The sequence below is a fragment of the Sander lucioperca genome, chromosome 4 (genome assembly GCF_008315115.2).
Source record: "Sander lucioperca isolate FBNREF2018 chromosome 4, SLUC_FBN_1.2, whole genome shotgun sequence".
Classification (NCBI taxonomy): Eukaryota; Metazoa; Chordata; class Actinopteri; order Perciformes; family Percidae; genus Sander; species Sander lucioperca.
The window spans coordinates 23,175,796-23,199,981 of record NC_050176.1 but is presented as its reverse complement, the minus strand read 5'-3'; the positions used below and the strand labels follow the sequence as shown (position 1 = coordinate 23,199,981).

Sequence of the window (24,186 nt, the reverse complement as noted above, 5' to 3'; positions counted from 1 at the left end):
GATTTTGAAACGCTATCCAAATTTGAAAAATGGGTCATTTTAAACCTTGTTAATATTGATGACAATGTGTTCAAACGGAAAACGAGCCATATTTCAGGAAATAAACATGATTCTATTGAGAGACTTCCAGCTGACAGCGGTGTCTGTGAGCATCACTGGCCGGCCGGCAGAGAGGCGATCCCGGCCGCCACCAGCTGGCTGTCCTGTCAGACTGGAGCTTCTGACAACATCGGAGAAAATGTGCAGTTGGCCATCAATGTTTGTAAAACTGCCCATATTCAAACTCTACACAATTAATTGCTCGCATAAAAAAGTCTCAATAGTGAATTTAGACAAAAATTGTAAGAAGTTTCCAGTTGTTTGCTGCTGCTGCTACGGCAAACTCCCGATCTAGATTATAGAATTGATTTCTTTTTTATAATTTCCATCTGCTGTTTCACACACGTTTTCCGTTTGAACACATTGTCATCAATATTAACAAGGTTTAAAATGACCCATTTTTCAAATTTGGATATCGTTTCAAAATCGGAAATCAAATGAACAAAAAAGTACACAGGCTGTACAAAAGGCCGTCAATCAGGAGTGATTGTTGTGAGTACATGTCGGAGAATAGCGCGGACACGCTCCTCACACTGACGCACCACCCGGAGAAAAAAGTGAGAGAAAGAAAAAGGAGAGGTCGCAGTTCGGACGATGACTACCCGGTTGAGATTGTGTGTGTATGTGTGTGTGTGTGTGTGTCCTCGAGATCTGACAACACACAAACACACGTAGCAGAGCTACCCACACCCATGTTTGTACTGTTGCTTAATTAAATAAAACATCAGAAGAGAGAAGTTGTCTCCGTCCGTGTTTTAAACAGACACACCTGGGGCGAAGTTGGAAACCAGAATCAGCTTTAAATCCAGTCCTAATCTAGTCCTCACTAACACGGGCCCAATTATAGTATCTACATGAAAACTTCACTGTTGTTGCATGAAATGTGGTTTGTGTTTAGCCTACATCATCAGTTTCTATCATGTGAAATAAGAGGATAAGCCAGCCTGGTGGCCAAGCTGCAGACAGATGCTCCTCAACAGTGAGCTCCCCAGCAGTCAGCTCCCCCTGCTGGTCATAAGGGGCCTCTGCACCCCTTTCGTTTCAGACCCTCCCACCAGCCTTTGGGCCACGCCTCCTCATTTACATTGACTTGTGTCAGTCCAAATGAAAAGCCAATGTTAAATGTAAATTCAAAAGCCAAATATTAAATCCAAATGAAAATCCAATGTTAAATTGAAATCGAAAAGCCAAATATTAAATCCAAATTAAAAGCCAATGTTAAATTTAAATTCAAAAGCCAAATATTAAATCCAAATGGAAAAGCCAATGTTAAATTTAAATTCAAAAGCCAAATATTAAATCCAAATGGAAAAGCCAAATGGAAAATTTAAAAAAAATAATAATATTTTTAATTTGATCAATGGAAAATTTAAAAAAATAATATTTTTAATTTGATCTCGCTTCGTTTTCTCTTTGGACTTTCAATTTGAATTATGAATAAATATTTCCTCCATAAATGAGGGTGTATATTACTCCAGCAAAATTAAACAAATGTAATTCTAATATCCCAGACACCTGTAATAGATGTGGGGTAAATAAGGGCACTTATTATTTATATTAAGAGTGAGGGCGTTTTGGGAGGAGGTTGTACAGGAGATTCTCTCAATTAGATTACATCTGGAACCTAGGATTTTTCTGCTAGGTCTATATCCAGAGGGACATAGAATAAAGCTTCATGAAAAAATGTTTATGAACAAGCAAAAACAAAAACTACAAGCAAAAAGGACAATAGCCTTATCATGGAAAAACTTTGGTAAACCTGCTATCGCTGTGTGGTTTAGATAACTAACTTCTTGTTTACCTCTGGAAAAAAATTTTTACACTCTTAAGGGCAGACAGGAGGTATTTCAAAATGTATGGGGTCGTTTCATCAATTATATGAAGGACAATGATTTGTCACGCCTGATAGACGGGCCTGGAACAGTATAGGTGCACCCTCTGCACGACCCAGTTTTTTCCTCTTCTCCTGTTCTCTGGACTATATGTTAATGTATCTTCTGTGGACCCATGATTATGTGCTCTCATTGGGGAGGCCTCCTGACTGCCATGTTGTTGTTGTTTTTTTGTTTCATCTTATTGGTACGGTTGTATGGAGCAAGTGTGTATAGTGTGAACAATATGTTCTGACGGAGTATGTTTGTACAATTCTGTACCATTTTACACACTTCTCTGCTGTTATTGGTTCTTGTATGTCTTTTTTATAAAATGAAAATCTAATAAAGATATTGTTAAAAAAAAACAAAAAAAAAAACAGCAATCATTGATAACTGTTGTGATATGGTTTTGGTATATATTAATTATTGTTCGTAAATTATGCAACATAGCTAATTTGCCACAATGTTATAAAGAGAAGACATGCTGATCAGGCAAATATCAGATATTTAAAGTAAAATTATTTTATTAAAACAACAGGCATCTGGTAATAAGTCTGTTTCCCCTTCATGTTCATGTTGTAGTTACCTGAATATCTCCCATGTTAACTGGGCTATTTTATGCGTTGATTGTGAAATGATTGTAAAACTTCCGACAGCGTTTGACCGCAGCACTGGGGAAGCTTACTTTGCAGTTAGCTAAAGTTAGCTAGTAATTGTTAGCGCACCCCACGGGGTACTACTTCCCTGGGATGAGAACGGCAGCAGCAAACAGCAGTTGTTGCAGCTGCAACAACTCAAGCCCAGCCAGACCGGAGCTGCTGGCCAGTGGAGACGGAGGCACCGCAATGTTCGCTAATATTGCTAGCTAGCAACCCGGCGAGGCAGGAGAGCGGGCAGCAGCTCCGGTCTGGCTGGGTATGAGTTGCTGCAGCTGCTACTGAAAGTCCAAAGCATGTGTGAACTCTTTGTGGCGGGTGCCAGCCATCATTTGTTGACTTTAGCAAACTCCATTTCTAATCAACGTTACGTTACAACAACATGTTGCACTTAACGTTAGCATCAAATTACTAAGAACTGATTAGGGCTATTACTTCATTTTAGCGAAAATAATTTGATTATGACCTTTTGAACATTTAAGTAATTAAGTTGCAGGAAACATCTCACAGACACACCTGGGGCGAAGTTGGAAACCAGAATCAGCTTTAAATCCAGTCCTAATCTAGTCCTCACTAACACGGGCCCAATTATAGTATCTACATGAAAACTTCACTGTTGTTGCATGAAATGTGGTTTGTGTTTAGCCTACATCATCAGTTTCTATCATGTGAAATAAGAGGATAAGCCAGCCTGGTGGCCAAGCTGCAGACAGATGCTCCTCAACAGTGAGCTCCCCAGCAGTCAGCTCCCCCTGCTGTTCATAAGGGGCCTCTGCACCCCTTTAGTTTCAGACCCTCCCACCAGCCTTTGGGCCACGCCTCCTCATTTACATTGACTTGTGTCAGTCCAAATGAAAAGCCAATGTTAAATGTAAATTCAAAAGCCAAATATTAAATCCAAATGAAAATCCAATGTTAAATTGAAATCGAAAAGCCAAATATTAAATCCAAATTAAAAGCCAATGTTAAATTGAAATTCAAAAGCCAAATATTAAATCCAAATTAAAAGCCAATGTTAAATTTAAATTCAAAAGCCAAATATTAAATCCAAATGGAAAAGCCAATGTTAAATTTAAAGTCCAGAAAGTCCAAAGCATGTGTGAACTCTTTGTGGCGGGTGCCAGCCATCATTTGTTGACTTTAGCAAACTCCATTTCTAATCAACGTTACGTTACAACAACATGTTGCACTTAATGTTAGCATCAAATTACTAAGAACTGATTAGGGCTATTACTTCATTTTAGCGAAAATAATTTGATTATGACCTTTTGAACATTTAAGTAATTAAGTTGCAGGAAACATTCAGCTGTTGCGCAGATTCCCGGGCAGTTAGGTGCTTGTTTCGTTTTGAACCACATGGTTCATGTGGCTGCCTCATAATATAGCTCAAAAACACTGTAATTCTAGCAGGGGGTTCTTGCCAAAGCCCCTAGGAACAGCGCCATATCTTGAAGCACCCATGGGCTTCGTGGCCAGTGGTGGAATTGCAACGTCTGACAACGTGCTGGCCCAGAAAGACTTTTGCCATAGACTGTATTTCACGGTTTACTTTTTTTTTTTTTTTTTTTTTAAATAAATAATTACTAAAAAATAAAAACAGACATTGCACTGCTATGCAGGCTCATATGACAGTTCTCCTGAGTTCATGTAGCTGTAATTATGGTTATAATGCCTGTGGATAATCATGTGTGTTATCTTAAGGTGCATCCGAGCACTGTATGCTGTAAAGCCTGTAAAAGCTGTAACGTGTTCTGTTCCCAAGCTGCTGGGTCTAGCTAACATTAGCAGTGGCAAGTAATGAACGTGTATCAGACCCACAGGAATGTGCAAGGGCAGAGCCGCCTCCACGTAACGTAACGTTATTGGCATCTCTGTTCACAAACTGCCTGGGGTACAGCTACAACATAATGATTACATCTCCTTGGTTCTCTTAATACATCCATTGTTTATTAAGATAAGCATGAAAATATTTTAGACAATGAACGACGAGTTCTCTGCATATAGTTGTTTCCGCAAGACAGAAGCTCATGAACGAGCGGAGTGGCTACAACAACTCAAACAAACAGTTGCTTGTCCATCTTGATGTTATGGGCCAGTCAATGCAGAAGATCCGGGTATTTTAGAGCTCCATGAAGGCATCATGTGCTTTAAGCAACTCTCACTGGAATGAATGCTATATCCACTTCTCTTAATGCAACATGGTTCCTGCTAATGCTGCTCTCCCTGCTTAAGGCTTTCCATGTATGCACATGAAAGGGCAGGAAGCTGTGGTCTTCCTGCCTCATACTTTCAACATGTGCATGTGGAAGTGCGGTGTTACTGCTGCCCTCCCTGCTAATGCTTTCCATGTAAGCTCGTGGATGGGCAGAGAGGTTTTGCCTGGTATGGGGGTTTTGGGGAATCCTGCACTGCTGCTCTCCCCGCTTAAGGCTTTCCATACATGCACATGGAAGGGCAGGGAGGTGTGCTCTCCCTGCCTCATGCTCTCCACGTATGCACGTAGAAGTGAGGGGAGGCCCCAGAACAGAGCCATACCGCCAAATACAAATTGCGGATGAATGAATCTATTATGACAAAGTGGTCCTGACTGAAATGAAGCATAGCGTAAGTTCTGCCAGGTCACGGAGTCAAGCTAGGCTATTATCTCAGCTCATAGCTGACAGTTCCTAAGCCAGCACACCAGCTGATGGCTCAGCTGATTCCCTCTTTTGATTGGATTTCCAAATAGCGTGTTCTATTTAAACAGCTTTTGCCAGCCTACCTTGCTGCATCTCTGCTAGCGCTTGCAAGTAGGGATGCACCGAATCCAGGGTTCGGGCTCGGATTCGGCCGAATATTGGGCTTTTTGACGTGGTTCGGTTTCGGTCGAACCTTAAAATTTTTTTCCACCGAACTGAACCCTACGCTTGCACTGCGCGTGCTACGCTGGTCGAAGTAATGACGGCACCGTTGATTGCGGGAAGGTGTTCACATAGGTGGACTGTTCAATGCAGTAGGCTGTGAGAAAGTGGAAATGGAACTCGTGAGTAGAAAAAGCGCCGCCCGGCAGCAAACCCAGCCAAAAGAAAGCGACCCAAGCCGAGCCATACACCAACCCGCAATGCCGACCTGTCCCGTGGCAGCAAGGACCCCAAACAACACACTACATCATCGCTGCCAAAACACCTGCGCATGAAACATCCGAAAGAATACGAGCCGTGCATGAAGGAATCCACAGACAGCAGCCAAAACACAGCAACTCCAGGTACGGCAAAGGAAGGACAGTCACAGCTAAAAACTTGCGTTAACCAGACAGCCTCTGCCAGGCTCTCTCAGAGTCTCCCTACAGTGGGAGCAGAGCGACTGCTGCTCGTTAGCTAACGTTAGCTTTCTAATTTCACCCACCCAACATGCCTTCATCATACACTGGTTAGCGAAAATTTGCAAAAGTACAGTAACAGTAACAAACAGTAACAAAATTGTCACTCATCAGGCGATAGCGATGTGCTTTCCTACGATGTGAAAAGAGCGTGTGAATTCAACATTAAGTTGTTATATTTAAGGTATTTTATTGTGTAACCTCTCAGTTGAAGGTTAAGAGGAAATTACAGTAAACATAGAGCTTTTATTGTGACGGGAAAAACGGAAGTGAATAAAGTGTTGAATTTTCTGACAGTTGACTGTGATGGGGTGGAATAAAGTGAGACGTGCAGCGCCGTCTTGGTTCCGGCATTGGAAGCCTGTGTCTTTATTTTAAAGCCAAACCTGAGTCTAGACGATATAAGAAACCCTTGGTTACACATTGAACTATTTTAGAGGCTGTGGACGTTGTTTACTTCATTAATGTGTTTACTGTATTAATGGACTGAGGATGGGAGTAGGATTCCCAGCTCCTCCTTTTAAATTCATGTTGTCTGACTTAATCAATGAATGAATGAATCCAAGATGGCGTAACCGTGCAGACGTGTGTTTTGTCTTGTCCTGTGTAAATATTTTGTAAATATTGTCCTATTGTATTTTATTAAAACAACATGGCGGCTCGTTGAGAATACGATCTCATATTTTAAGATAGTTCACTGAAACGTGTTTCTGAAAACATTTTAAGCGAGAAATAGGCCATACAGTTGCTAAATCTGTCTTCATTTCAGATTGTCAAAGGTCAGTTTGAAAGACTTTCGTCTACTTCTACTGGATAGTTGTATCGCGTTCAACGGATTCATTTGCATAAAGATGGGCATCGGCCGCCTTCCCGGGATGCTTTGCGGGCACGTTAAAGTCGCTTGATGTCACCCGTAGGAATAGAGTGGAGCACGGCGAGACAGAAGCATCGCACGGCCAGGTGGATCTGCACTGTTAGGCACATGGAAGGGCAGGGAGGTGTGCTCTCCCTGCCACATGCTTTCCACGTATTCACATGGAAGTGCGGGGAGGCCCCAGAAGAGACCCATACCACCAAATACAAATTGCAGATGAATGAATCATGGAGATTTATATGCAAAGGATGGTTAGTCAATAGGGGTGGTCAGGTAAGGGTTAGTCAGGATTTAGCGTGAAATGTACATTTTAACACAAAAACATCCATGTCCCAGAAATGCTCGTTACTAAGCTCTGGGGAGCTTATTCCCCCGGAGTCCTTATGTTTTTTTTTTCGCCCAGCATGTTTCCTTGTATTAGGGTGGCACCTAAACCATAGTTGCAGCTGTCGCCGTGGTCCTGCTGTGCACCCTGCTATGCCCTGTTACACACTGCTACGCTCTACAGTGCCCTGCTACGTCCTGTGACGCCCTATTCGCCACTATTCATCACACCCCCAACCAGCACCTTCAGACACCGCCTACCAAGAGCCTGGGTCTGTCCCAGGTTTCTCCCAGTTTTTCCTCACCACTGTCGCGCTAAATGCTTTCTCTTGGGGGAATTACTAGAATTGTTGGGTCTTTGTATATTATAGAGTGTGGTCTAGTACCTACTCTATCTGTAAATTATCCTGAGATAACTCTTGTTAGGGCCCGAGCGCCGACAGCGGCGAAGGCCGTATTGAAACTGAAGGAATTATTATTATTATGGCAAATTAATTGGCATTTTGAGGAGCTTAACATATTCAAAAACTCACCAAAATTGGCGGCCGCATCAAGTCTGGTGAAAATGTACGTATTTTAAGGGTTTCAGGAATAGGCGCACAAAAATGGCTCGCTAGCGCCCCCTACAATGTTAAAAAAATTTAGCCCCTGCAGTGTGTTTAACGTAGACTCGCGGAAGTTGGTAAACATATGTAACATGTCAAGACGTACAGAAAACGTCATTGGAGCCATACCCTAAACCCAACAGGAAGTCCGCCATTTTGATTTCAAAGTTTGAAATTAGTGCGATTTTGGCCATTTCCACATGTCGTACTTTAACGAACTCCTCCTAAAGATTTCATCCGATCAACTTCAAATTCCCTATAATATAACCACGCCCACTTACTCAGGCCACGCCCCCTTTCATAACATTTGAACCGTTTAAGGTAGACCCTTGTGTAAGGTATCATTGAACTCAGCAGAGTTCCTTCTTCATTGGTGATGGTTTGGCCCGCCCCCTATGTTTAAGCCACGCCCCCTTTCATAACTGGTGACCCATTTAAGGTAGAGTCTTGTGTGAGGTATCGTTGAACTCAGCAGAGAGTTACTTTTTAATTGGTGATGGTTTGACCCGCCCCATAAGCTTTAGCCACGCCCACTTTCATAACTTATGACCCGTTTGATGTAGACCCTTGTGTGAGGTATCATTGAACTCAGCAGAGAGTCCCTTATTCATTGGTGATGGTTTGGCCCGCCCCTCTCTGCTTAGCCACGCCCTCTTTCATAAATGTGACCCGTTTAAGGTAGACCCTTCTGTGAGGTATCATTGAACTCAGCAGAGAGTCCCTTATTCATTGGTGATGGTGTGGCCCGCCCCTCTCTGCTTAGCCACGCCCTCTTTCATAACTGGTGACCCGTTTAAGGTAGAGTCTTATATGAGGTATCAATGAACTCAGCAGAGACTCTTTTTTATTGGTAAAGGTTTGCCCCGACCCCTATACTTTGACCATGCCCCCTTTCACAGCTAATGAACTGTATGACGTAGAGTCTTGTGTGAGGTATCATTGAACTCAGCGGGGAGTTCCCTTCTCATTGGTGACGATTTGCAGTGTCTGAGTGCCGCGCAAATGCACGGTCACAAGGAGCGGCGTCCGCCAGTAACCCCGACGCACGCAGAGGTGCGAGGGCCCGTCCATCATTGCTTGCAGCTTTAATTATGATTTGATACTATAAAACTATAAATTTAATTGAATAATGCTCACCTAGCTGCTAGCGTGGAACGCCCTCATACTCTGCTTCTGACTGGCTAGTAGTCTTTACCTAGGTACTGTCAGGGCATGCCCTCATACTCTGCTTCTGACTGGCTAGTAGTCCTTACCTAGCTACTGAGCATGTGCGACTCCCAACAAAGATGGAACAGAAGTGAGATGTCTCACTCTGTAGCTAAAACAGAGAGCTCAACACACAGGGTGAAAAGAGGAGCTGCAGCAATGTGCAGTACAACAAAAATATGGTGTTTTTTGAAAATTAAACCACAAACATATTCTGGTACAACCTCAATACAATTATGAACCTGAAAATGAGCATAATATGAGCACTTTAAGTAACGAGTACCCTCCTTGTCTTATTAATCTTAGAAAGAAACTTGAGACCATCTTGCAAAGAGGGATCGCACCAGCACCGGCGCCAAATGGGGCCAGGGGTGTAAAGTGGCTTCCCTACTTCCTAGTCCTTGCTCGTACCACACCCATTTTCGAAACTGCCCCTTCATTTTTACCCCAACTACTGAATGATGCACAGTAGCGATGCTATTGCGGTGACAAAATCTGGCCGCAGGCATAAACACCTGGTAAGGTACTCAAAACCACTACAGTAGGTGTCTCCAGGAACATATTTTGCCATGATGACACACAAACCCACACACATCAAACACACACACACACACACACACAGACTCACAAGGTATAAAGAATACCAGCGTTGCTGCACTGGCTGGTAACTGGATGCTAATCTGGTGCTTCTTTTATATGTTAAATACACCACAACCTGCCTGTGAAATGTGCAGTGTATTGCTTTACTGAAAAACACCACAGTGTGTAACAAACGCTGTAAAGAATGAATATAGGAAATAAAATCCATGACGACGCAGTATCTCCATCTTGTGAAAACTTACTTTGATCTCAAATCCATCTCCCCAATCAAAGCCACGTTTAACTGCAAGCAAGACAGAATACAACTGCGCTGTAAATGTGCTGGGTAATTGGTGCACCATTTTGTCACTGTATGAATTATTCATTTCTGGTTGTTGCTTCTCCAAGTTGTAGTTACCTTGTCTTAAACGGTCCAAGGAGAGATTTATCACTTTGCCTGCTGTCAAATGAGAATATATTAAAGTGAGGTTTGTGGATCGCTTCTGTGATAAATGCCATATTTATAATGCCCTAGGAGAGATGATGGCAGCTGATAATTTGCCTTCTTGATATCTGGCCCTATGCTGACTTTGACTCTGGGTCTCTCAGAGACAGATGTAATAAAAAAAAGGAAAAAGTCTACCAACAGAGCATGGGTGATTGTAAATGAATAATGGAGGTGAAATTTCACCAAGACAGGAGGGTATATTGTTTAGGATCAGAACACAGTAGGAAAGATGCATTTGGTGACTCAACAAAAAATGCAAAGACAGGGACCAGACATTTATTAAGTCATTTATACTTTCATTTGTCACTGCTGTCTCATATATGTGGACTTCTTGTTAATCTAAAGGACATGCAGGTTGAAATTGTGATGACTAATGAACTGTAATAAAGTTGAAGTTTGGTGAGAAGCAAGAACTTGTCTAATATTGTTGTGTTGAATTTAATTATTTAAAGTGGAGAGGGCATCTATTTTCAGATAATGTTGTTTTCCTTTCAGCAGAGCCCTTCAGCAGTGTCTGAATTGTATAACCTTTAGATAGAACCTAATGTGTCTAATTCTTTCAGATATGTCAAAGTGAACAACATTGACCTGTTTGTTTTTGACAGGGCTCTAGCCAGATGCCCTTTTGCGTCCACTCGTGGATAATCACAGCGTTCCGACTTTAGGCCACACCTTTGCTTTTCTCTTTATACATTGACATTTAACCTATCACACTGACAGACTGGGGTCTTTTCTGCCCTCTTCACATTGGAAAATGTCCATTTTGTCAATTGAACAAAGTTCTTTAAGATTCTGAACTGCACTTTGCCATAGGTCTTGTAGCCAGCATTTTTTAGGAGTGTGTGGCATAGGGTGCTAAGGAACCCAGCTGGTGTTTGAGCACTTTAGTTGCACAGTGTAGACCTATTAGTGATACCAAAGATTCTCCATTACTAAAGAGCTGTGCTAACGGTATGAAACAGTAAACACTTCCTGTCTCCTAAATGGGCGTGGCATTGTTTTAAAGTGTAGTGAACGTTGTGTGGCTGGATGAAAAGATTATATTATTTATAAATATTTTCTGTTGCTAACATTCAAAATTTATACAGCTAAAAGCTATCTTTAGCATTACGAACATTAGTTTTGTTAGGGCGTTTGTGAATGTTAGATGATGTTAGCTTATCTGTGTTGTCAGATCTCGCGAGAGTTTGGTCCTGAGACAGAAACAGGTCTCAAACAAAGCTAATGTCATTTTACTGTCAGAATGTTCAGGAGATATGTGGATTGTGAAGAATGGGTCCAATATCTACTTTGGTGACTATGTGGCTAAAGAACCACCTCACATCACTTCTCCCGTTACGTTACACATTTATTTCACACGTCATCATTGTATCATTAAACACAATTTCAGAAGGTACAATGATCATATATAAGCCACGTGAAATGGGGAACCCCAAATAAGCTACTAAAAGCTTTTCGGAGGGGGCCCGATAACAATAAACAACAACAGATAATATACAAACCAAAACTCAATTTACCATAGACACAAAAATAAACAATACAAAATACAACAAAATACAGATACTTAGACTAACATAGACAAATACTACAAACAGACAGACCATCCCAGCACAAACTATAGCACTTAAGAAATAATCAACAATCATATGTTATGAGCAATTTTCCCTTGAGACTTTTCTTGAAGATGGAGACAGAATACGACACTTTCAAGTTTTCCTCAAGCTCGTTCCAGATCTGCGGTCCCCTACAAACTACACTCAAGCTCGTACACTTTAATCGTCGTTTTTTGCCAGTGATTAGGTATTTTTTCCTTGTGTCATAAGTGTGCAGGGCATGACTGATTGGAATAAGCTCACACAAACGGTAGTTTAACCTATGAATAACCTGGAATATCATGCAGGCATTATGAAAGACATTATATTCGGTAAGCCTTAATAAACTCAGGCAACGAAATAGAGGACGAGTGGGGGTATTGGGCTCAGACCACGTTAATGTCCCTATGATTTTTTTCTGTAAAATCTGTAGTTTTCTCAAGTGGCTGGGAAAAGTGTTACACCATATGACATTACAATAGTTTAAATGGGGCTCAAACAAAGTTTTATATAAGGTGAGAAGTGCTGATCAAGACCTGCTGCTAGTCTCCTAAAGAGGCGTGGCCGTGGCAGAGCAGATACAGGAAACTACTCTGAGTTGGGGCGTCTCGGTTCTAAAGTGTCTCTGATAATACCTCTGTTTTGTTATTGTTTAGCTGCAGGTAGTTTTGAGGCATCTACTCTTTCTTAAACAATTCTGCAGGGGAATAAGGCTATTAAGGTCATGAGCGATGATGGGTATAACTGACTGTTTTGCCCAGTTTCCAGTGTTTGCGCTGAGCTAGACAAAGTTAATAAGCTGCAAGCCGTAGCTTCATTATTTACCAAGTGGTATCGATCTTTCCATCTAACTTTTGAGTGTTTCACAAAATGTCACTATTCATTTAAAATTAAACAAACAGTATTATGTAAAAAAAAAAGATAAATAGATTTTTTATGTATATAAAAGATTTTTTGGGGGCATTTTAGGCCTTTATTTATATAGGACAGGAGGGGGAATGACATGCAGCAAAGGGCCACAGGTCGGAGTCAAACCTGCAGCCACTGAGTCGAGGAGTTAACCTCTGTATATGGGCACGCGATACCAGGTGAGCTACCCAGGCAACCATGTATATAAAAGATTTGATGGACAATTAAAAGGGTAGGGTATGCAGATCAGACAATAATCAGTCTCACATACAACTTGGAAATATTTTCATAAGCTTGAAGAAAAATAAACCAAAATTAATGTTAGAAGTCTCCTATTGAAGGCAATGACAATAGACTGTAAATGTAAAAATAGTTTTTGAGAATTAAAAATTGTTTAAAAGGATTTATTTTTGTAATGTTATTTAATTACCTTATTGTCTGGAGTAAGATGAGAGGATTGATAGCACTTATATCTGTCTGATAAATAGGCCTATGAGCTGTTTAGGATATTATTAGCTAGCTGGCTGTAGTCAACAAAACAAACAAACAACCTCCTATAAAGGCGTATTGTCATTTTTACACTTTGTAGTTTGTACAAAATTACACAAACAAGATATAATGTGTTAATTAGTGAGCTTCAGAGGTGCCAGTAGGTGGATTTCTTTACCTTTTGATGGAGCAAGGCTAGCTGTTTCCCATTCCTCATGTTAAGCTGAGCTAACCCACTGCTGGCTTTAATGTGGTATTAAACAGACAGGTATTAAAGTAGTATTAATCTTCTAATGTAACTCTAGGCAAGAAAGTGAATAAGAGTAATTCCCAAAATGTGTATTCCTTTTAAGGTATTATTAGGTAAATATCCTGACAAAAAATGATGCAAGACCAAAAATCCAAGAACCTTTTCTTTCACGAGTGCAAAAATGCAGTGTAACCTTGTGCCCTGTCTCCATTTTGAGTCTTCGATGCCCAGGGCTGTATCATTAGAGTAGTAGCCAGGATCAATGACAGTACATTTCCAGGATAACTGCCTCACACACATTTCCTCTCCTTCTGCTCTCTGTGTTGCCGTTCTCAAACTCTGTTTGCCTCTGGAAACAAAAGACTAGCAAGCTACATACTTAAAATTTACAAAACTAAAGTTTTGAAGAAAATTTGGATCGTGCAACAAAGCAGGCCTGCTTGGTTCTTTAGGGGAACGATTTTAAAGATTTACAAAGAATATGTTTACGGCATTTACTCATTAACTGGGACATTATGGCACTGATTGTGACAGGATTGCTGTTGATGAAGAAAAAAGTTACACACAGTGATACACTGGTAGAGCAAATGAGGTTAAACCATGTATCCAGCTAATTTAAATAGCTCACGTTACTGTATTGTGTGAACAGTTAATATTGTATTTGATGTTTCTTTTGTAGGGTGCAAATGTTCCACCAAAATAAGTTCTTCCCAAGAATTTTTTGCAGAGCCACCGTCGCGGCGTTGAAATTAAAACAACCCAGAGTGTTTTTTTTCTCCTATCCTAGAATGTATGTGTGGTGTAGCAAGACCAATGCGTGACTATTAGAATAGCAAGTAGAATTGCATTTCTCTCCCACAGTCCCCAGACACACCCAAGAAATACAAATAACTTTAGACACATAAGCTTTACTTCTCCCATTTGTCATGAGCCTTTTTTATTGGTTGGCATTCTGAAGAGCGGACATGTTCCCAGGCTGCTTGTTATGAATGAACATCACTTTATGCTGACGATCATGACATGCTGTTTTATTTGCAGGGTTGTCCTTTGGGATGATTTACAATGGCAGAGTGTTCAAAATGACCACCCACATAAATCATATTCTAGTGTAATGAAAACTCATTATGAAAACCAGTCACATCTCAGGCTGATCAGAGTGAGGTTTATGGGTGAGGCTATTACATGGCAGGGTATACCTTTGCTTCTGGCTACAGTGACACGTAGAGCACTGTAAGGTGTTAGAGAAAGAGAGTAGTGCTCAGCTGGTTTGTGTGTTTTGTTTTTTATCAGTCTGTCTCCCGTGTATCTCATGCATCCTGATCTGAGTGATTCTCATAGCAAAGTGCTACATTTTTAATCTGTGGTTCTTCTGAGGAGCTGAAAGTAAAGCAGCAGCTTTTCTTTTTGCTGATGTGGAACAGGCCATGTTGGCTCCCCTCCTACAACATTAATTAACGCTATAGCTCATGATGGATGACCTCAGCTTTAGCTACCATTCATCACAACACGTAGGAGGATGAACTCCAAATCTTTTATTTCACTCCTTTGTTTTTAGTCTCACCACAGTCAAGTTGTGTTTTTTCCCCCTTGTAATCACAATGTAAAGATGATCCACTGTCAGATTTGCAACAGCAAAAAGGTTGTTGCTTAACATTCATGTTGCTTATCATGAGACTTTTGATCCATTACCAGCCATAAATCATTCGTTATAAAAGCTGTAGGCCTAATGCATCTCCAACGTTTGTTTTCACTGGAGAATTGTCTTTGAACACTTTGCCATTAGAAATAATGTAATATTTAGTAATAACTTTTTCATAACTTTAGCACCACTTTGGATTAAACAACCTTTGTAGTCCAGAGGCCCGTACATCGAAGTAAGGTCAATATACCCAGAATCTTTTAGTTTTCTGGCTTCACTAACCCTTATAACCACAATCACGCAAAGCGGTCACATGACGGTGGTTATCAACTCGTCCCGACCCATGGTTTCCCAATTTAGCCAGTAGCACATTCACATAAAAGGGGCAGTGTTTGCAGCATATGACCAATCGCAAACACACAGTCTACTGGCAGCAGGATGGCATATGTTAAACTGTTATGGAACGGCACAGGAGGTGGAACCCAAAAGCAGACGAAAAACACAATAATCAAGATTAAGTGTTTAATGAGTGAAAATATATACAATAATTGTGCTGGTGGCAAAAGGAGGGTTGTGTCGAGGGAATCCAGTGGTGAGTGGTGGGTGCAGTGCGCTCTCCAGAGCGTACCCAGTGAAGTGGTGGCGTTGACCATGTGCTAAGGCCTCCTCCAGAGTCCAACAAACAATTGAGTCCAATCCTTACAGAGAGAGAGGAGCAGGCGGGGTAAGCAGGCAGGCAGGAGTAGGAGCAAGCAAGGCAGGCTGCAACAAGAGATAAACACAGATAATTCTTTAGCTACACAAGCTAAAACACCAGGAAAACAAATAACACAGGGAGCCAGGAGTGCAACTATACCACACTGGTAGACGGTACGATCTGGCGACGAGTGGATCACAGAGCCAGCCTTAAATACTGCAGGAGGTTGATTAGGGAATGAGCTTCATCTGGTGTCACCTGCCGGCTAAGCCGCGCCCACAGTAATTGGCACAGAAGGGAGGGACATGAGAGAAAAACAAAAACACAGAACAAAAAAGAAGCATGGGCTGCCATGACGACATCATGACAGTACCCCCCCCTCAACGACCGCCTCCAGGCGGACCACCGGGCTTCCCAGGATGGGCCCGGTAAAAGTCACTGAGGAGAGAGGGGTCGAGAATGAGAGCCCGGGAAACCCAGCTCCTCTCCTCAGGACCGTACCCCTCCCAATCGACCAGAAACTGGAATCCCCTACCCCGACGTCTCACATCCATAATCCGCCGAACAGTATAGGCAGGATGTCCATCAATGACCCGGGTGGGTGGTGGGGCGACGGTAGGAGGGCTGGTGGAAACTAGTTTCAGTTGGGAAACGTGAAAGGTGGGATGAATCCTGAGAGCAGGAGGAAGCTTGAGGCGAACAGCACAGGGGTTAATAACCTTCAACCTCAAATGGACCAATGAAGCAAGGGGCCAACTTTGTAGAGGTACCACTGAGGTGAATGTCCTTGGAACTGAGCCATACCTGCTGACCGGGTCTGTAAACAGGAACAGGGATGCGATGGCGGTCGGCCACCCGCTGGTTGTGTTCCCGTGTTCGGAGAAGGGCCTGCCGAGTCTCCCTCCATATTCTCCGCATCCGGCGGTAGTGATGTTGAACGGAGGGAACTGCAATCTCCGATTCCTGAACAGGAAAGAGAGGAGGAGAGTAGCCCAGAGAAACTTCAAATGGAGACAGACCGGTAGCCGAGCAGGAAAGTGAATTGTGAGTGTATTCAATCCATGTGAGTTGTGAACTCCAGGCAGAGGGATTGCGGGCACATACGTACCGCAGAGCAGACTCAAGATCCTGGTTAGCCCTCTCCGTCTGACCATTGGACTGAGGGTGATAACCAGAGGAGAGACTAACCTTGGTGCCCAGAGCCTGGCAAAACGCTTTCCACACGAGAGGTGAACTGGGGACCACGGTCGGAAACGACATCCAGAGGAATACCGTGGATTCTGAAGACGTGGTTCACCATGAGGTCGGCCGTCTCTGCAGCCGACGGCAGTTTAGGGAGAGCCACGAAATGGACTGCCTTAGAAAAACGATCAACAATGGTCAAAATTGTGTCGTTACCTCTTGAGGGCGGTAGTCCCGTGACAAAGTCCAGAGCAATATGTGACCAGGATCGACCAGGTAGAGGGAGGGGACGGAGAAGACCAGTCAGTGGGCGATGAGACGCCTTGCCCCTGGCGCAGATGGTACAGGCCCCGACGAACTCCCGTACGTCCACCGCCATGGTGGACCACCAGAAGTGTCTCCAGATGAGGGAGAGAGTACGAGCCACTCCAGGATGGCAGGAAAACTTGGAGGCGTGACCCCACTGGAGGACCTGGGAGCGAACAGAATCGGGAACAAACATACACCCCGGTGGGCCACCACCAGGGTCAGGGTTAGTGCGGAGTGCTTGTCTTACCCTAGATTCCACCTCCCAGGTCAGGGACGCCACCAAGCAGGTAGAAAGGATGATGTGTCGGGAGTGATGGGTTCCTCCAGAACCGTCTTGAGAGGGCATCGGGCTTGACATTCTTACTGCCGGGACGGTAGGTGAGGGAGAAGTTGAATCGACCAAAAAACAAGGCCCACCGGGCCAGGCGGGAGTTCAGGTGCTTGCCGTCTGAATATATGCAAGGTTTTTATGATCGGTCCAAACCAGGAACGGAACAACGGCCCCCTCCAGCCAGTGTCTCCACTCCTCCAAAGCTAGTTTTACAGCCAGCTACTCCCGATTCCCAAAATCATAGTTCCTCTCAGCAGGCGATAACTTCTTGGAGAAGAATGCACAAGGGTGTAGCTTGTTATCACCTGCTGAACGTTGGGAGAGAACAGCTCCAACCCCAACGTTCGATGTGTCCACCTCCACCACGAACTGGCTGGAGGAATCGGGCTGAGCGAGAATGGGGGCAGAGGAGAAACTGTCATTGAGTTCCATGAAAGCCTTGGCAGCTGCTGCAGACCACACAAAAGGGAATAGAGGGAGGTTAGTCTTGTCATAAGAGCAACCAGAGAACTGTAGTTCCGAATAAAACGGCGGTAAAAGTTAGCAAAGCCTAAGAACTGCTGTAACTGTTTCCTGGTGGTGGGAACTGGCCACTCAGTTACAGCCTGTACCTTGCTCGGGTCCGTCTTCACCTGCCCGCTCTCCACAATACATCCCAGGAAGGAAACAGAAGAAGAGTGGAACTCGCATTTCTCAGCCTTGACGTACAGTTTGTTTTCCAGTAGCCTCATCAAAACTTGTCGAACATGCTGGACATGGTCCTCCATGTTCTTGAAGGTAAGTATGTCGTCAAGGTACACGAAGACTGACCGGTTGAGCAGATCACGGAGAACATCATTGACTAGCACCTGGAACACAGCGGGAGCGTTGGTGAGTCCGAATGGCATGACCAGATATTCGAAGTGGCCGAGAGGAGTGTTGAAGGCCGTCTTCCATTCGTCCCCCTCCTTGATTCTGACCAGGTGGTAGGCATTCCGTAGGTCCAGCTTGGTGAAAACGGTGGCTCCCACCAGAGGCTCAAAAGCAGAACTAAGCAGAGGCAGGGGATATTTGTTCTTTACAGTTATGTTATTCAAACCACGAAAATCAATACAAGGTCTGAGAGTCTTATCTTTCTTTGACACGAAGAAAAATCCAGCACCCACAGGAGACGAGGAGGAATGAATAATGCCAGACTTGAGGGACTCACCAATGTACTGCTCCATTGCTTCGCGTTCAGGCGCAGAGAGGTTGTACAACCTACTGGTGGGAAGCGGAGCCCCGGGCAGCAGGTCGATGGAGCAGTCATAAGGTCGATGAGGTGGTAAAGATAAGGCCTTTTCTTTACTGAACACCTCTGCCAGGTCATGATAGATAGGAACAGTAGACAAATCCGTAGGTTCTGGTGGTTGAGATCTGAGTGTGTTAATGCATGTAGTTTGGGCTGACTTGAGACAGGTGGAATGACAAAAAGAGCTCCAGCTGGTAATTTTACCAGCTGACCAGTCAATAATGGGATTGTGGAGCTGTAACTAGGGGAGACCCAAAACAATGGGGGCATTAGTTGAGGGCAAAACGTGGAAGCTGAGTTGCTCGTGATGGTTGCTAGCTAACAACAAGGGCAGAGGAAATGTTTCATGAGAGACTCAAGCTAAAATCTCCCCATTGATTGTTCTGACCACTAGGGGTGTCTCAAGTGAGGCTAGGGGAATCTGGTGATGGTTGACTAACTCAGAATCCATAATGTTAGCATCAGAACCTGAATCAACTAGAGCTTGGAGAGGAATCTCTTTACCATTAACACATAATACAGCCTTTATGTTAATGCGTCTACGGGGAATATCGGAAATTACTGATTGACTCACCAGGACCCCGTCCTTGGCTGGTGAGCTTGAGTGTTTAAATGGTTCGGACAGGAAGGACAGGAGACCAGTTGGTGATTATTCTCCCCACAGTATAAGCACAGTTTCTCTTTGAACCGCTGGTTCCTCTCAACAGGGGTAAGCCGATTGCGTCCCAGCTGCATGGGTTCCTCCTTGGGTAACACGGAAGCAGAGTTAGCACAGGCAGAAGAAGAACTGGAAGCAATCCGAGAAGCTGGACTGGGTACAGGCGGGTAGGCAAAGGGGTTTGAACTGGCCGCTCTCTCTACGTCTCTTAACCGGTTGTCAATACGGATGGCTAGGGAGATTAAGTCTGGTAGAGTACTTGATTCGGCCCGACCCACTAAACTGTCCTTGACATTCTCATTGAGACCCTTAAAGAAAATGCTTTGTAACGCCCTATCATCCCATCCCAATTCTGCCGATAACGTTCTGAACTCAACAGAATAGTCAGCAGCACTGAGGGTTCCCTGACGTAGGCTTAGCAGGCGGTTACTGGTATCACTGCTAGTAACTGGGTGATCACAAACTGTGGTAATTTCAGTCACAAATTGTTGATATGTGGCGTTAATTGTCACTGGGCTGTTCCAAAAAGCCACCCCCCAGTCTCTCGCCCTCCCAGAAAGTAACCCGAGTACATAAGCTATCTTAGTAGCATCAAGAGAATAGGTTAGAGGCTGCTGACTTAACACTAGTGAACATTGAAACAGGAAAGATTTACATTCTCTTAACTTTCCACTATAGCGTTCAGGAGCGGGCACAAAAGGTTCACGGGGTTGAAAATTACTCACGGGTACAGCTTGGGAAGGTGAAAAAACCGGTGGAGACTGAGCTGGAAGCTGAGGGGAACGGTTTTCCACACGAGGCATGTTGGTTGAGAGCTGTTGAAGGGATTCCATGATTCCTTGTAGCAACTGAGAGTGTTGGCCGAGCAGGATGCCTTGAGAGGCCACTGCATGGTGGAGCGAAAAATCTTGAGGGTTAGAGTCAGAATCTGCTGGGTCCATTCTTTTTGGCCAGATCGTTCGGTTATGGAACGGCACAGGAGGTGGAACCCAAAAGCAGACGAAAAACACAATAATCAAGATTAAGTGTTTAATGAGTGAAAATATATACAATAATTGTGCTGGTGGCAAAAGGAGGGTTGTGTCGAGGGAATCCAGTGGTGAGTGGTGGGTGCAGTGCGCTCTCCAGAGCGTACCCAGTGAAGTGGTGGCGTTGACCATGTGCTAAGGCCTCCTCCAGAGTCCAACAAACAATTGAGTTTGAGTCCAATCCTTACAGAGAGAGAGAGGAGCAGGCAGGGTGAGCAAGCAGGCAGGCAGGCAGGAGTAGGCGCAAGCAAGGCAGGCTGCAACAAGAGATAAACACAGATAATTCTTTAGCTACACAAGCTAAAACACCAGGAAAACAAATAACACAGGGAGCCAGGAGTGCAACTACACCACACTGGTAGACGGTACGATCTGGCGACGAGTGGATCACAGAGCCAGCCTTAAATACTGCAGGAGGTTGATTAGGGAATGAGCTTCATCTGGTGCCACCTGCCAGCTAAGCCGCGCCCACAGCTCACAGTAATCGGCACAGAAGGGAGGGACATGAGAGAAAACAAACAAAAACACACAGAACAAAAAAGAAGCACGGGCTGCCATGATGACATCATGACACAAACTAAGAGCAAACTATAATATTAGACAAATACAAAGAAGTTAAACACATAATTCAGGCTGACTATTACATTTGTTTATTCCATTAAATGAATGTGTTGCTTAGATGTGAAATCATTCAAAGTAGGGATAGACCAATTATCAGGCCGTTTTTTTTGGCAGTTTGCAGATTATCTGTATTAGCGTATTATTTGCCTGATAACTGATGAAGTAAAAGTAATTAAAAAGTGTTGTACTTTGGCTCGGCTACAGCTCTGTGTCTGTCCCTCTGCTTCGGTTTCACTCACCACTGAGTCTGACTTAATGTCCCTCCCACAACACTATCTGACTATCTCTTACTGTGTATTATGTTGAAAGTTTCTAATTTATTAAATATTTGCTTAAAGCATTTAAACAAAGTTTTGTGTTGGAGTTTGTAGCATTCCAAAATCTTAATTTTAATTTAAAGATTTTCATTTTCACTGTAAATGCACATCGGTTCCAAATATCGGTTACCAGTTTCATTAATTACTAATAATTTAAAAACTAGTATCGGTCGATCCCTAATTCAATGTGAACTTTTGTCAGGCTTTGTGCAATAGCAGACCTGGACCCAAAATGCAGATTGGAGACGAGGAGACAGCAGGGAGTTTTTAAAGGTTTAATAAATGAAAAAAGCTTACAAACAAACGATGTCCTAAAGCAGGCAGGTAAAAACTGGCAACCGAGAGCCAAACAAATATCAATACACTGAAAACTAAGAAGAGCAAAAACCACAAGGAATACACTACACAGGTGAAACGAAGGGAATGACAACGTTCGGACAACAGGCAAAGAAAGCACAGAGACTAAATACACAAGGTAATGAGGGTAGTAACAAGGGACAGGTGACATGAGTGCCAATGAACAGGTGAAACACATCAAGGCCGGGCAGACAATCACAACGGCGGGAAAACACACAAGCCAGGAAGTAAAACAAGACATGACACAGGAGAAACAGAGACTACAAAATAAAACCACAACTGAAAACCACAACCATTACACTAGTGATGTTACCCATGAACCTCCTGCTTCGAGGCATGTATCGAAGAAATGAACCAATTTGGAATGAAGCTTTGTATCAGAGCTTGATTGGTTTTGTGATTATCACGTGACCAGTGACGTCTGAAACTTCGTTTCACACCCCCCCACGTGACTGCTTCGAAGTTGAATTCAAAGCGGTTCACTGGGTGCGTCTTTGTGGGTTGTTGCAGTAGAAGAGTCAACAGAGTCAGGAAAGTTAGTTAATAGAGCGATTATTATAGCGATTATTATAGCCAGTAGAGAGTTTATAGTATAGAGTTTATAAAAGAGAGTTTATAGCGAGTAGAAAGTTTATAAAAGAGTTTAGAGCGAGTAGAAAGTTGCTCTAGTCTAGGCTATGTACTCAATATAATAATATAATGTGCAATGTGTTCTTCATTCATTTCCCTCCCACATTGATGTATTTGTTTACAAACACAACCAAAATCCTAACTGTATTGTTTGTGGAGAAGGCAATTACATTTTTACTTATGCAAAGTCCCAAATAGGCTTAGTTATTTATGTCATTATTTATTTATCCATGAATTCATACTAAAAATGTATTCATCTTCGACTCAAAGACATTCATGGATAATATCTGTGAAACAGTTTGTGACACAATGCTATCCTTAACTTCACCACCAGATGTCCTCGTAGAGTTCTGAAGCTTCGAGTATTGAACCTTTTTTTCGATACAATTGGATTGAAAGCTTCACTGGTTCAGAAAGCTTCAGTTCGCCACCACTACATTACACCTTTAACATAAATAAAACAGCATAGTTGGAAAAAACTGCTGTCCCCTATGTACAAAGAAAAGCTAGAAATGGCCCTGCTAGCTGGTGTGTCTAATAGTAGGAGCTGCTGGACAAGATGCACCTGTCATCAGGAGAGGTGCGGCATGTTGCCAAAGACAAAATGCAATGAAGATATATCATTGCATCCTTATGTCCCATGTCCATGTTGTCAAGGAGGTTTAATAGGAACTATGTGCTACACAAAACGTGCAGTCAGTTTTATTTTCATCGCTGTTCATTGTAACGTTAGCAGGGTTTATTCTCTCGTCCCAAAATGTATTTCCTGCCTCCCTGATTGATACCCGGAAAATTGTTTAGCCCTCAACAATGGAAACGACCTCCTCTGGAATGCTTTTTGGAGCCATGAAGGCCTCTGTTGCATGTCATAGGCATTCCAGGTATCCCAGGCTGTCTTCTTGCCCCTGGTTGTAGACACGTCCAGTGAAGGCATGAAACACAGCAATCTGCTGACTTGTTCAAACATTTTTGTTCTTGTCCCCTTTACCTGCTTTTGTCTTCTGTGGGACTTTAAGCTGTTGACTCTCAATGTTCTCAGGACACACCACCGCGTCAAAACAATGCTTTAACAATGTTTCTATTATCTCAGCGATATTACGGTGCAGAAATTAGGTTTAAATGTCTCCCGATTCGGCGGAACATCAGCTTGCCAGGAAATCACCTACCACCATTGTAAATCTTGGCTGCATTCATCTTGACTTCAAACTAACATCTTTGGCCAGCTTCATAGCAGTCCCAAACAGCATCCACTCTGTTGGTCCCTTCAAGTTTCACTTTGATATAAGGTACGAAGGTCTTGTTGGAAAAGTCCTTTAAGGTTTTAGCTACACCTGGTTTCAGCACGTTGATGATTGCCGAGTCACCCATGGACCACACTGTGTCTTGGGCAGCGTTTTCTAGGCAACCTAATAGATTAGGTTTGTTCCCCAAGCGTAGTCCACAATGAAGGGAGAGTGATGGAGGGTAGGACTGATTTTCATCTTTGAAGAAGTTTTCTAGGTTCCCATCACGTTATTCACCGGTCTGACAGGTGTTGTAGAGTCTAGGAAACAATAGGTATTCTTCTGCTACTGTGTGTGTAGTAATCTAGCTCATTAGCGCCTCCACTGGAGCGGTGGTAGAATCAATCAGGAAATGGGCTACCTAGACCGCGCACCAGGCTACTGAATGAGACCGAATGTAACCGTGCAACCAGCCGCTCGAGTCTAATGTAATCAAGCGGTGTCTCGGTTCTCGGCAAGTTTGAGTTATTAACCAAGCCTTGTTTCTGGTGCATCTTAGATGATTGTGTTCATGGTAATTCACACATTATCGATGGGGAAG

General features: G+C 43.2%; 1 long non-coding RNA gene across 1 annotated transcript; it reads right to left on the bottom strand.

Moving 5' to 3' along the window:
* On the bottom strand, positions 1-22,141 carry LOC116048445. Its single transcript, XR_004104640.2, has 3 exons — positions 22,034-22,141; positions 2,263-2,271; positions 1-12 (listed from the first exon to the last, which is right to left on the bottom strand). It is a non-coding gene; the product is annotated as an uncharacterized LOC116048445 (long non-coding RNA).
* Positions 22,142-24,186: the final 2,045 nt, after the last annotated feature.